Source organism: Pseudophryne corroboree, chromosome 9 (genome assembly GCF_028390025.1).
Source record: "Pseudophryne corroboree isolate aPseCor3 chromosome 9, aPseCor3.hap2, whole genome shotgun sequence".
In the NCBI taxonomy this organism is placed as follows: domain Eukaryota; kingdom Metazoa; phylum Chordata; class Amphibia; order Anura; family Myobatrachidae; genus Pseudophryne; species Pseudophryne corroboree.
Genome location: NC_086452.1, coordinates 426555410 through 426567429, shown reverse-complemented (window position 1 = coordinate 426567429; position 12020 = coordinate 426555410). Strand labels below are relative to the sequence as shown.

At 44.5% G+C, this 12020-nt stretch overlaps 1 protein-coding gene and 1 long non-coding RNA gene across 2 annotated transcripts in view; one reads left to right on the top strand and one right to left on the bottom strand.

Moving 5' to 3' along the window:
- CAMK1 (calcium/calmodulin dependent protein kinase I) overlaps nucleotides 1-12020 on the bottom strand; it is a 235726-nt gene that overhangs the window by 134234 nt on the left and 89472 nt on the right. The gene's annotated exons all lie outside the window — the stretch shown is intronic.
- Nucleotides 1-12020, top strand: part of LOC134958404 (uncharacterized) — a 182667-nt gene that overhangs the window by 114106 nt on the left and 56541 nt on the right. Inside the window, exon 5 of the long non-coding RNA XR_010186989.1 lies at nucleotides 6796-7065. This is a non-coding gene — a long non-coding RNA (uncharacterized LOC134958404). The remainder of the gene's footprint in view (nucleotides 1-6795; nucleotides 7066-12020) is intronic.

Sequence of the window (12020 nt, the reverse complement as noted above, 5' to 3'; positions counted from 1 at the left end):
AATCTAAATTGCAGTATAAAAATAAAGCAGCCAGTATTTACCCTGCACAGAAACAAAATAACCCACCCAAATCTAACTCTCTCTGCACATGTTACATCTGCCCCCCCTGCAGTGCACATGGTTTTGCCCAACTGCTAAGAAATTTCCTGCTGCGATCAACTTGGAATTACCCCCATAACCCGGTTACATAAAGACTTGGCTGAAAGCACAGAAGGAAGATGGATTAAGTAGTATACTTGGTGAATGTTGCAGGAAGGATTTTTTCATGTCAATAAATTTATTTTTTTATGGAGGTGGAAAACATGTTAAACTTGTGTTTAAACACAATTCATTGTGGTAGATATTAGAAAAAGCTTAGTCATTCTCATTGGTTTGTTTCTTTAGGCTGCTAGTAATAATTTGCAGTTCTGCATGGGTGACTGACTACCATGACAACCACAGTCACTTGACACAGATGTAGTGAGCAGAGAGATTATAGTAGAAGGATCATGCCACTGCAGCTCTTCCGGCTTCACCTCCTTATCGAGGCGAAGCAGGAAGCAATGACAATGAGATGTGTTAACCTTCCCACGGGCAATCCTTGGCAGCGCCACAGCGCATCAGTATGGTGCGGCGCAATCGTTAGATGCTTGCAAATACAGCAAAGTGCTTTTGCTCTACGTTATCTGCTTTCATAATAAAAGAGGGACAAATAAAGTGTCAAATAACGATGCTAATAGCACATTTGACACTTACCACCGCTTCATACATCTCCACCTGAGTCTGAATGTGAGATGGGCAGTCTGTCCTCCAGAGATTTTTAGAGAGAGAAAGAAAAAAAAAGAAAAAATTAAAGAGCCCATTTGTCAACAAGTTTTAGCTATTTATAACTTGTTGCGTATCATAAACGGTGCTCCAGCCAATCAGCTCCCACTTATTATGTGTTTGAAAAATGACAGTTGGGAGCTGATTGGCTGGAGCACCATTCATCATACGCAGCAAGTTTTAAATAGCTACAGTTCGTTGACAAATGGGCTCCTAAATTATTTGTAGAGTCAGGCATAACACCGCACAATCTGTGGGTCTCCCGGACATTTAGGGAGCGTAGCTGAGTGTGATACAAAGTAAATGGTTAATTTTTAGATCCCTAGATAGGATTTATTAATTGACTGCAGAGTAAGGAAGTATCGCACAGAAAGAGAAAAGCATTAGCATGCCACAAAACCTGGTCTCTGGCCCCTGGAGGATTCCTCACCCGAAGGCAAGGCGTGGGTACATGTAACTTCTTGTTTCACAGTTATTTGATTCAGTTCAAAGGCAAAAGTGTACATTTCTTTGGAAAATGAACCCGAGACAAAGAAAGGGATTGGCAGATTAATTACAATACAACCTGTTCCAATTGTATAAGCAGACCTGATCTTCCTGTAAATACTCAGTAAAGCATGTGGACAAAGGGCTGTGCACTGTATTGTTTTCAGCTTTTATACATCAGTGATGGATCTGCGCCATAGCTACAGCAGGCTTCTGAACCTCTAGCTGAGTGCTGGGACTTGTAGTTTCACAACAAGCGGTGAACCTCAGGCTCCCTCCCTCTACAAAGATTTCAGGGATCACAGGAGTCACAGAACATTTCTCACAGTCGACATCTCATTTTCCGCAATAAATGTTTAACGTTATCTACTGTGTAAGTGTTACTGTACATGATAACTGTGTATTCTATTGGCTTAAGGAGGACAATAATAGGGATTCTTAGGAAGAGCGGTGCGCCGGAAACACAGGGACTGTAATCAACAGCACCAGATGTTTCTGTAATGTTTTTAATTCTTCTTAGGAATTACAGTAAGGTAATCTGGTTGGTGGTTGCTATAGTTACATCAACTTTCTCTGGACACTAGTCTTCATAAACGTCCCCCAATGCATCAGAGCTGGAGCACAAATAAAAGCAATTCAGGCTCCCAACTAGGGTCTGGTGGGTCCCGGTTTATACTAGTGTGCTTTTATTTGGTGCTTTAAAAAAAATTTTTTATAAAGTTATGGGGAGTAGGGGCCCCAAACCTGCGTACTTGTATAGGGTCCAGTGTAGTCTAAATAGTCTCTGTTGCGCATCTAAGCAAAAAAGTACTGATATTATGCATTGGGCCTGTTTCGGAGTCGCACGCAAAAGTGCCTATAGGCAGTCGCCCATTCGCGGGTTTATGCAAATGGCATACACATTCCTTCCCTTGTTACATCCATGTGGCTTAATGTGCAAGGACTGAGATAAGCACTTTTAGTGCCCCTAGGGTGGTGCGGCCAGTGCTCAGCACATAGCGCATGTGCCCTGTGCATGGAAACTGACGCATCCACCTTTAAGTGCCTTTGCATGCACCAGCGCTGCATGCTGTAATGTATAATAGTAGCGATGCACCCACTTCTTCTCTGCTGGATGCACCTCTATTAGTACATATTACAGTGGGCAGCACTGCAGCTGCCTGTTTGTGTTCTCCTCCCCCTCCCCCTGTAGTATATTCAAGGGACTAGGAGAGACGTCATGACGGCTCTCACAGTCCAGTCCCACAGTGCTCTGCCGTTCCGTCGGTGTTGGGCTGCAGAAGAGGCGGCACGCACCTTTTCGAATTACAATATGGAAGGGGGGCACCATTGCTCTTTCTGCACAGGGCACCAAAACGTCTAGTTATGGTTCTGCCCTGCATGCTTTAATACCGATTGGTACGTCCTTACACATCACCAGCGGTCAAAAATTGCACTGAACATCGGGCATTGCCCATTGTAGTATGTGCTGTAATGTAACTAACCATGTAAACTTGGCTCAGTCTACAAATCTATCAGCTCCCTTTTCTAGAGGTGGTCGAGAGGACACTTCACGTACATCATGCAGCTGGTGATAAATAGGATGAACTTGTGGCCAGTGATTTCATTGGCTCGCGTTGCCGGCTAATAGGATATCGGAATATTCTGAGTGCAGCAAAAAATGTAACATTGATAATGGGTAATGGGATCGGGGTCTCTGGGGGCCGCTAATCTCTACTGGCAGGGTCCCGAGTGAGGATCTGTCACCATTAGCCAGTCACACATCGCAGCAAACTTTGCTTTACATTTGCTGATAAGCAAAAGGGGAACTTTTAAAAGGCAAACTCGTAGCAGGAACTTTTATGTACTGGGAAGGGAGAGCTTTGAAAGGGGATCCGGTCTGAAGATCGACAGTGTCTAGGTCGACAATGTTTAGGTCGACCACTATAGGTCGACAGTCACTAGGTCGACATGGATGGAAGGTCGACAGGGTTTCTAGGTCGACATGTGCTAGGTCGACAGGTCTAAAGGTCGACATGAGTTTTTCAAATTTTTTTTCTTTTTTTTGAATTTTTTCATACTTAACGATCCACGTGGACTACGATTGGAACGGTAAAGTGTGCCGAGCGAAGCGGTAGCGGAGCGAAGGTACCATGCCCGAAGCATGGCGAGCGAAGCGAACCATGCGAGGGGACGCGGTGCACTAATTTGGGATCCCAGTCACTCTACGAAGAAAACGACACCAAAAAAAAAAAAAAAAAATCCTCATGTCGACCTTTAGACCTGTCGACCTAGCACATGTCGACCTAGAAACCCTGTCGACCTTCCATCCATGTTGACCTAGTGACTGTCGACCTATAGTGGTCGCACGCTTCCGGGGGATATATATCAAACCTTCTAAATGGGAATAGGGGCAGATGTATTAACCTGGATAAGGGATAAAGAAGTGGTAAACCAGTGATAAGCGCAAGGTGATAACTCACCAGCCAATCATTACGGATTTGAAAAATGACAGTTAGGAGCTGACTGGCTGGTGAGTTATCACCTTGCACGTCTTTATCACATCTTAATCCCTTCTGAAGGCTTAATACATCTGCCCCATTAGGAGAAGTTGCCAATAGTGACCAATAAGCTTCTAGCTACCATTTTATAGAATGTATTTTAATAAGTGACGTGATCGCCAGTTACCCAACCAATATAGAAGTATGAACGCTCCCGAGCCTGGTTTGTCCAATTCTTCTTTCGATTCCTGTATGGGAGTGGTAACCGGTCTGCCAAGGATTGGAAGAGTGTGTAAGGTGACGCAATCCTTTCAGCAGATGCATACAGCAGTTCTGCAGCAATACTGGACAGGTATGTATGCATAGACTGGGTGTTGCACCTACAACCTAGAGCCCTCATTCCGAGTTGTTCGCTCGTTCTTTTCCTTCGCATCGGTGCGATTTTCCGCTAACTGCGCATGCGCAATGTTCGCACTGCGGCTGCGCCAAGTAAATTTGCTAAGAAGTTTGGTATTTTACTCACGGCATTACAAGGTTTTTTCTTCGTTCTGCTGATCGTTGTGTGATTGACGGGAAGTGGGTGTTTCTGGGCGGAAACTGGCCGTTTTATGGGAGTGTGTGAAAAAACGCTGCTGTTTCTGGGAAAAACGCGGGAGTGGCTGGAGAAACGGGGGAGTGTCTGGGCGAACGCTGGGTGTGTTTGTGACGTCAAGCACTGAACTGATCGCACTGGAAGAGTAAGTCTCGAGCTACTCAGAAACTGCAAAGTAAAATCTTTTCGCAATATTGCGAATACTTCGTTCGCAATTCAGCTAAGCTAAGATTCACTCCCAGAGGGCGGCGGCTTAGCGTGTGCACTGCTGCGAAAAGCGTCTAGCGAGCGAACAACTCAGAATGAGGGCCTAGGTCTCTAGTAGGATTGTGTCAGTCTGGTCGGGAGTTGGATCCCCGGAGGATTGGACAAGTGTGTACCCATCTTAAGATGATAGCTTTGGAGGCCAAATGTCAGGTGTAAGGTTAGTTGTGGTATCATTTTGGGTGAGAGACGGACATATGCAGGATAATTATTTTAATGTTAATTAAAGGACATAAAGTGGATCTGTCACCTACAGATACTGGAAGCCTCCATAACGTAGGTGAACAAAGTGCGTCAATTAACCAATAACTGGTGACATCACTGAAAAAAAAAAGACAAAAATTCCCTGTGAATTACTAATCTGTATTTTTATAAATCTTGGTAACATATAAGGGAATGTTATAATAGATTTCCTAAACAATCCTGTGGGAAAAGGCGTAGCACGAGTGTGCCCCCAGATTGGTTCCCTTGGCTCCTGCAGTAACAAGCTCCATATTGGTCAAACATGGGTCTCCATGGCCTTAATTCAGATCATCTCCCCTCCCCTCAGCTTTGGTGGTGGTTGTTTGAATGAGGTAGCTGTGCACTGTGTCGGGCACTGCCTGGAGCAGCTGCCAGAGAGCATGGTCTAAAAAATGGAAGAGCGCCAACACCAACAGAAAGAATAGAACTCCAACCCACCGCCAGAAAGAACATCCCACTCCTCATTTGAGGGGCAATGGCGCTCCTCTATTCCTAGTCCAGCCTGCACCAGCTCCTCTTGCCCCGATCTAACACAGCGTATTCAGGTCAAGGCTGAACCATGTTGCACGTGGGGGAGGAATGCCTTAAAAGATGCACTGTGCAATGATTTCCAAGTTCCAGAGCAGAACGAAGATATCCCTTTGCAAAACAAGATCACTGAAATAAAATAAACTGGAGGAGGGGACACAGCAACTCCCACCATAGAAAATGATTTTGCACCATGTCCGAGCCTGCGGCATGTGGGGCTTATCCTTATCTTACATATCATCAATTACCAGTTATTTTATATAGCGCACACATATTGCGCAGCGCTTTACAGAGAATATCTGGCCATTCAAATCAATCCCTGCCCCAGTGGAGCTTACAATCTATATTCCCTACCACATGTACACGCACACACATTCATGCTAGGGTTAATTTTTTTGTTGGGATGTAATTAACCTGCCAGTATATTTTTGGGAATGTAGGAGGAAACTGGAGTACTCGGAGGAAACCCACGCAAGCACGGGGAGAATATGCAAACTCCACACAGTTAGAGCCATGGTGGGAATCGAACCCATGACCTCAGTGGTGTGAGGCAGTAATGCTAACCACTACACCATCCGTGCTGCCCTAGTAAATGAGGCCCAATATGGTTTGGCTTTATCCTCTTTATCTTTTTCTTTAAGCAGACAGATTTTGCATGGTAGTGGTTAATGTTCGCCCATTATCCAATGCAATAATCTGGGATGAGTCATGCTGGATTTGGGACTGAGCTATTATTGCATTATTTCCAGTCCTTTTGCCGAGTTGTGGGATGCTTCTGGACCGAGAACAGTCTCCTTACATAACACAGCCAGTGCTCTTTGTCTTATCCTACTAACGAGGGATAACCTACTTTATGTAGTACACAGCAATCTGTCTGTTCTGCACCAATGCGCTCTCTCCAGATACTACTGCACACACACCTTAAACAGGACGGGGCTCGGTATTTAGAGGTGATTACCATAAATTAACTGTTCAATTAATAATATTGGGGCAGATGTATTAACCCGGAGAAGGCATAAGGAAGTGATAAACCAGAGATAAGTGCAAGGTGATAAACGCACCAGCCAATCAGCTCCAATATGCAAATTGACAGTTAGGAGCAGATTGGCTGGTGCGTTTATCACCTTGCACTTATCACTGGTTTGACACTTCCTTATGCCTTCTCCAGGTTAATACATCTGCCCCAATGTCCCAAAATAACCTTTTTGCCTTTAAACTGATTAAGAGCTGGGGACAACAAAAAAGGAGGCCGGATCTGCAGTATACTGTAAGTAATGTATTGGTATCCTTAGCTGTTAGACCATAAGGAAATATTGAATATTTAAATTGCAGTAAAGTTAGACTTGGCCGATCGCTCGTGTATAGGAAAAGTACTGTATTTTTTATTTTTTTTATCAGAAGCCAGAAGATTTCACAGCCCCGAGGTTAAAGCACAGGAAGGAAGATTTCAGGACTAGCAGCGACAGAACAAGGGGTCAAGTTCTGTTGTCAGAGATCAGGATGCTCCAGGGAATTTAAAGAAACACTTGGAGATAACAGCAGCAGATCTGTGAAACAAGCTCTCCGCTAGCAGCAAACAATACAGAACAAGAAGAAGTCTAAATGAAGGTTTGAGAGACATAAATGGAGACTTGTCTTTTGTCTGACAGCCGGAATGCTGTGCGAGGGGTCAGTACAAAAGCTTTAAACAATTAAAGAGTAAATTATTCTGGACTAGCTAAATGGTCTGACTGCCCTTCTATGACTTAAGCTGAACACATTGGGGGTGCTTAGTGGCGATGCCCGTAATGTGCTGCTGGAACAGTGGAGGCTACGGCGCCATTCATTGCCCCTAAATCATGCCAATTTCTACCCTTAAACCTCCTAATGATAATGTGTGGACCCCTTATTCAAAAAGTAAAGCATTCAGTGCCTTTAATACCAAGAAATAATGACACGGAGACTTGAAATTGGCAGAAAATTGTTAGCTATTTATTGTACCCTAACCATTAGAAAAACCTGTAAAGTGAAAATTTTAGTTAACATGCCGATTCAGCCGGCATATGGTGGCAGAAAAAAGAACGGCTCTATTCAAACTGACGATAACCTCAAAACCTTAAAATTCCAAACGATCCTAATTTAACACAAACCATAAAATAGGTAATAGGTGCCCAACTCAGACCCCCACGCTGACTACCCACCCTGATGGGTGATGACGCTGCCCCCTGACGGGTGGTCTAGCGGCCTTAAAAGTCAATGGAGGTGAGTGCACCTAAACCACACCAAACTGTAAATCACTGCAACTAACAAGACAAACTACAACCTGCCGTTCTTTTCCGCCAACAAATAGCCAACGATAAAACCAGACTAACAATTCAAAGCCAAGGCACTCCGTGCCAGAACCTCTACCCAACAGGGTGGGAGGGCGGGAAGGCAATTCAGCAGCAAGAGAGACCAAGCTGGCCTAGAAGTCCCTATATATACTGAACCTCAACCCTCCCCTCTCTACCATGGGCTGCACTTTTCCTAACAGTTAGGTCCACCCCTCACAGGAGGTTTAACTCTCTCCATTCCTATGCAGTCATTTCGCTCTCCAAATTGTGTATCTTAGGGGCAATGTGGGGGCAAAGCACTCTTCTGGGGCTGCGAACTAACTGAACTGACCCTATTGCTTTTACCTTTGAGGCATAATTTTATATAAATCGATGAAAGAACAGTATTAAATGTATGTCTAACAGCTGTGCAGTGAGAGCTAGAGGAGAGCTCTGTCCCTCTACCCCTCACAGCTCTCACTGTCTGTCTGACTCTTATCCAGCGCTGTTTGGATGCACAGGACTTTTCCCTTCTGTCAGCATCTGGAGCCGGTGAAACCCCCCCACGAACACCTCTGCCCCCCCTCCCGTGACCACACCCCCTGAGAGAGAGAAAAGGCGGGGGACAGAGGACAGAGAGATGGGGGAAGAGGGTCAGATATGATAAATTGATAGGTGGTTGGGGGTGGGGTAGACACATAAGAGAGAGAGACGGGAGGGGGGGACAAGATGGATGTAGGTGAGAGAGAGAAAGAAAAAAAGAGGAAAAGAGATGGGGAGGGCAGGAGGGACAGAGATGACAGTGGGAGACATGTAGGGAAAAAGGGGAGTGGGGACAGAGATGGGAAGGTGGGGAAAGAAAAAGGAAAACGCTGGGCACGATAGCCCAACAATGTACGGTCCCACATACTAGTCAGATAATAGTCATTGATTTTGTTGCCTTGGGATACGCCTTAGGATACGACACAGCTCAGCAGCGGATGCCGCTGTAACCAGTCTTATACCAGGAGTGTGTTTTCATTGAGACTGAATGACACCAAAAGGGGTTACAAGTCAGATTCTTCCTAGGTTGACTGTACAAAATAAAAAAAAACGAAAAAAAAAATAAAAAAAAATCAAAGTTAACTACGTGCAGGAATTACAACCTCCCTACTTCTCTGCAGCAATTGGCTATAAAAGATCCAAACACTTATCTTGCTGCAATCCCCAGCTGTAAAGCGCTAAGGGATATGCCGCCTCTATACAAATAAATGTTAATAAATAAAGCACAACACTGGCATCTATATATAAATTAATTTGTGCTTCCTATTGTTGAGCCCTAGAGTTCTCCGTTACGTTTTGCTTTACTAAGTAGAGACTTCCTATCAAGATCAGAAAAGTTATCCCAGGGAAAGCGTTTCCATTCCAAGCCTTCACATCCTATAAACAGCTGCAGTCCCAGTGAGCAGAGGAAGTGAGAACTTGTGAGAATTGGTGGAATTCTCCCTCTGGAGATCAGCACTCCTTGTTACACCATCTGTATTGCGAATAGGCATATAAACAGCTCAAACACATCAAATGGGGAACCCTGGAGATCGGATATTTTCAAAATAATCCCCATTGTCTCAACCAGCAGATCAGATGGGAGAGGTACAGGGCAGGTGACTGTATATATAGAATAAGAGGAGAAACAATGTATAGCGTGCAGCATACAGACAGATGGGAGAGGTACAGGGCAGGTGTCTGTACATACAGAATAAGAGGAGAAACAATGTATAGCGTGCAGCATACAGACAGATGGGAGAGGTAGAGGGCAGGTGTCTGTACATACAGAATAAGAGGAGAAACAATGTATAGCACAGCATACAGACAGATGGGAGAGGTACAGGGCAGGTGACTGTATATATAGAATAAGAGGATAAACAATGTATAGCACAGCATACAGATGGGAGAGGTACAGGGCAGGTGTCTGTATATGTAGAATAAGAGGAGAAACAATGTATAGCGTGCAGCATACAGACAGATGGGAGAGGTAGAGGGCAGGTGTCTGTACATACAGAATAAGAGGAGAAACAATCAATGTATAGCACAGCATACAGACAGATGGGAGAGGTACAGGGCAGGTGTCTGTACATACAGAATAAGAGGAGAAACAATGTATAGCACAGCATACAGACAGATGGGAGAGGTACAGGGCAGGTGTCTGTACATACAGAATAAGAGGAGAAACAATGTATAGCGTGCAGCATACAGACAGATGGGAGAGGTAGAGGGCAGGTGTCTGTACATACAGAATAAGAGGAGAAACAATGTATATCACAGCATACAGACAGATGGGAGAGGTACAGGGCAGGTGACTGTATATATAGAATAAGAAGATAAACAATGTATAGCACAGCATACAGACAGATGGGAGAGGTACAGGGCAGGTGTCTGTATATATAGAATAAGAGGAGAAACAATGTATAGCGTGCAGCATACAGACAGATGGGAGAGGTAGAGGGCAGGTGTCTGTACATACAGAATAAAGAGGATAAACAATGTATAGCACAGCATACAGACAGATGGGAGAGGTAGAGGGCAGGTGTCTGTACATACAGAATAAGAGGAGAAACCATGTCTAGCACAGCATACAGACAGATGGGAGAGGTACAGGGCAGGTGTCTGTATATATAGAATAAGAGGAGAAACAATGTATAGCGTGCAGCATACAGACAGATGGGAGAGGTAGAGGGCAGGTGTCTGTACATACAGAATAAGAGGAGAAACAATCAATGTATAGCACAGCATACAGACAGATGGGAGAGGTACAGGGCAGGTGTCTGTACATACAGAATAAGAGGAGAAACAATGTATAGCGTACAGCATACAGACAGATGGGAGAGGTAGAGGGCAGGTGTCTGTACATACAGAATAAGAGGAGAAACAATGTATAGCACAGCATACAGACAGATGGGAGAGGTACAGGGCAGGTGTCTGTACATACAGAATAAGAGGAGAAACAATGTATAGCGTGCAGCATACAGACAGATGGGAGAGGTAGAGGGCAGGTGTCTGTACATACAGAATAAGAGGAGAAACAATGTATAGCACAGCATACAGACAGATGGGAGAGGTAGAGGGCAGGTGTCTGTACATACAGAATAAGAGGAGAAACAATGTATATCACAGCATACAGACAGATGGGAGAGGTACATGGCAGGTGTCTGTACATACAGAATAAAGAGGAGAAACAATGTATAGTGTACAGCATACAGACAGATGGGAGAGGTAGAGGGCAGGTGTCTGTACATACAGAATAAGAGGAGAAACAATGTGTAGCACAGCATACAGACAGATGGGAGAGGTACAGGGCAGGTGTCTGTACATACAGAATAAGAGGAGAAACAATGTATAGCACAGCATACAGACAGATGGGAGAGGTACGGGGCAGGTGTCTGTACATACAGAATAAGAGGAGAAACAATGTATAGCACAGCATACAGACAGATGGGAGAGGTACAGGACAGGTGTCTGTACATACAGAATAAGAGGAGAAACAATGTATAGCACAGCATACAGACAGATGGGAGAAGTACAGGACAGGTGTCTGTACATACAGAATAAGAGGAGAAACAATGTATAGCACAGCATACAGACAGATGGGAGAAGTACAGGACAGGTGTCTGTACATACAGAATAAGAGGAGAAACAATGTATAGCGTGCAGCATACAGACAGATGGGAGAGGTAGAGGGCAGGTGTCTGTACATACAGAATAAGAGGAGAAACAATGTGTAGCACAGCATACAGACAGATGGGAGAGGTACAGGGCAGGTGTCTGTACATACAGAATAAGAGGAGAAACAATGTATAGCACAGCATACAGACAGATGGGAGAGGTACAGGGCAGGTGTCTGTACATACAGAATAAGAGGAGAAACAATGTATAGCACAGCATACAGACAGATGGGAGAGGTACAGGGCAGGTGTCTGTACATACAGAATAAGAGGAGAAACAATGTATAGCACAGCATACAGACAGATGGGAGAGGTACAGGGCAGGTGTCTGTACACACAGAATAAGAGGAGAAACAATGTATAGCACAGCATACAGACAGATGGGAGAGGTACGGGGCAGGTGTCTGTACATACAGAATAAGAGGAGAAACAATCAATGTATAGCACAGCATACAGACAGATGGGAGAGGTACAGGGCAGGTGTCTGTACATACAGAATAAGAGGAGAAACAATGTATAGCACAGCTTACAGACAGATGCAGTCAAATATTAAATCATAGACAAATTATATGGGCCTAGGACTCTCCCAGCAAATCAGGGCCGGCTGAAACTTTGTACGAGACCTGTATAAATA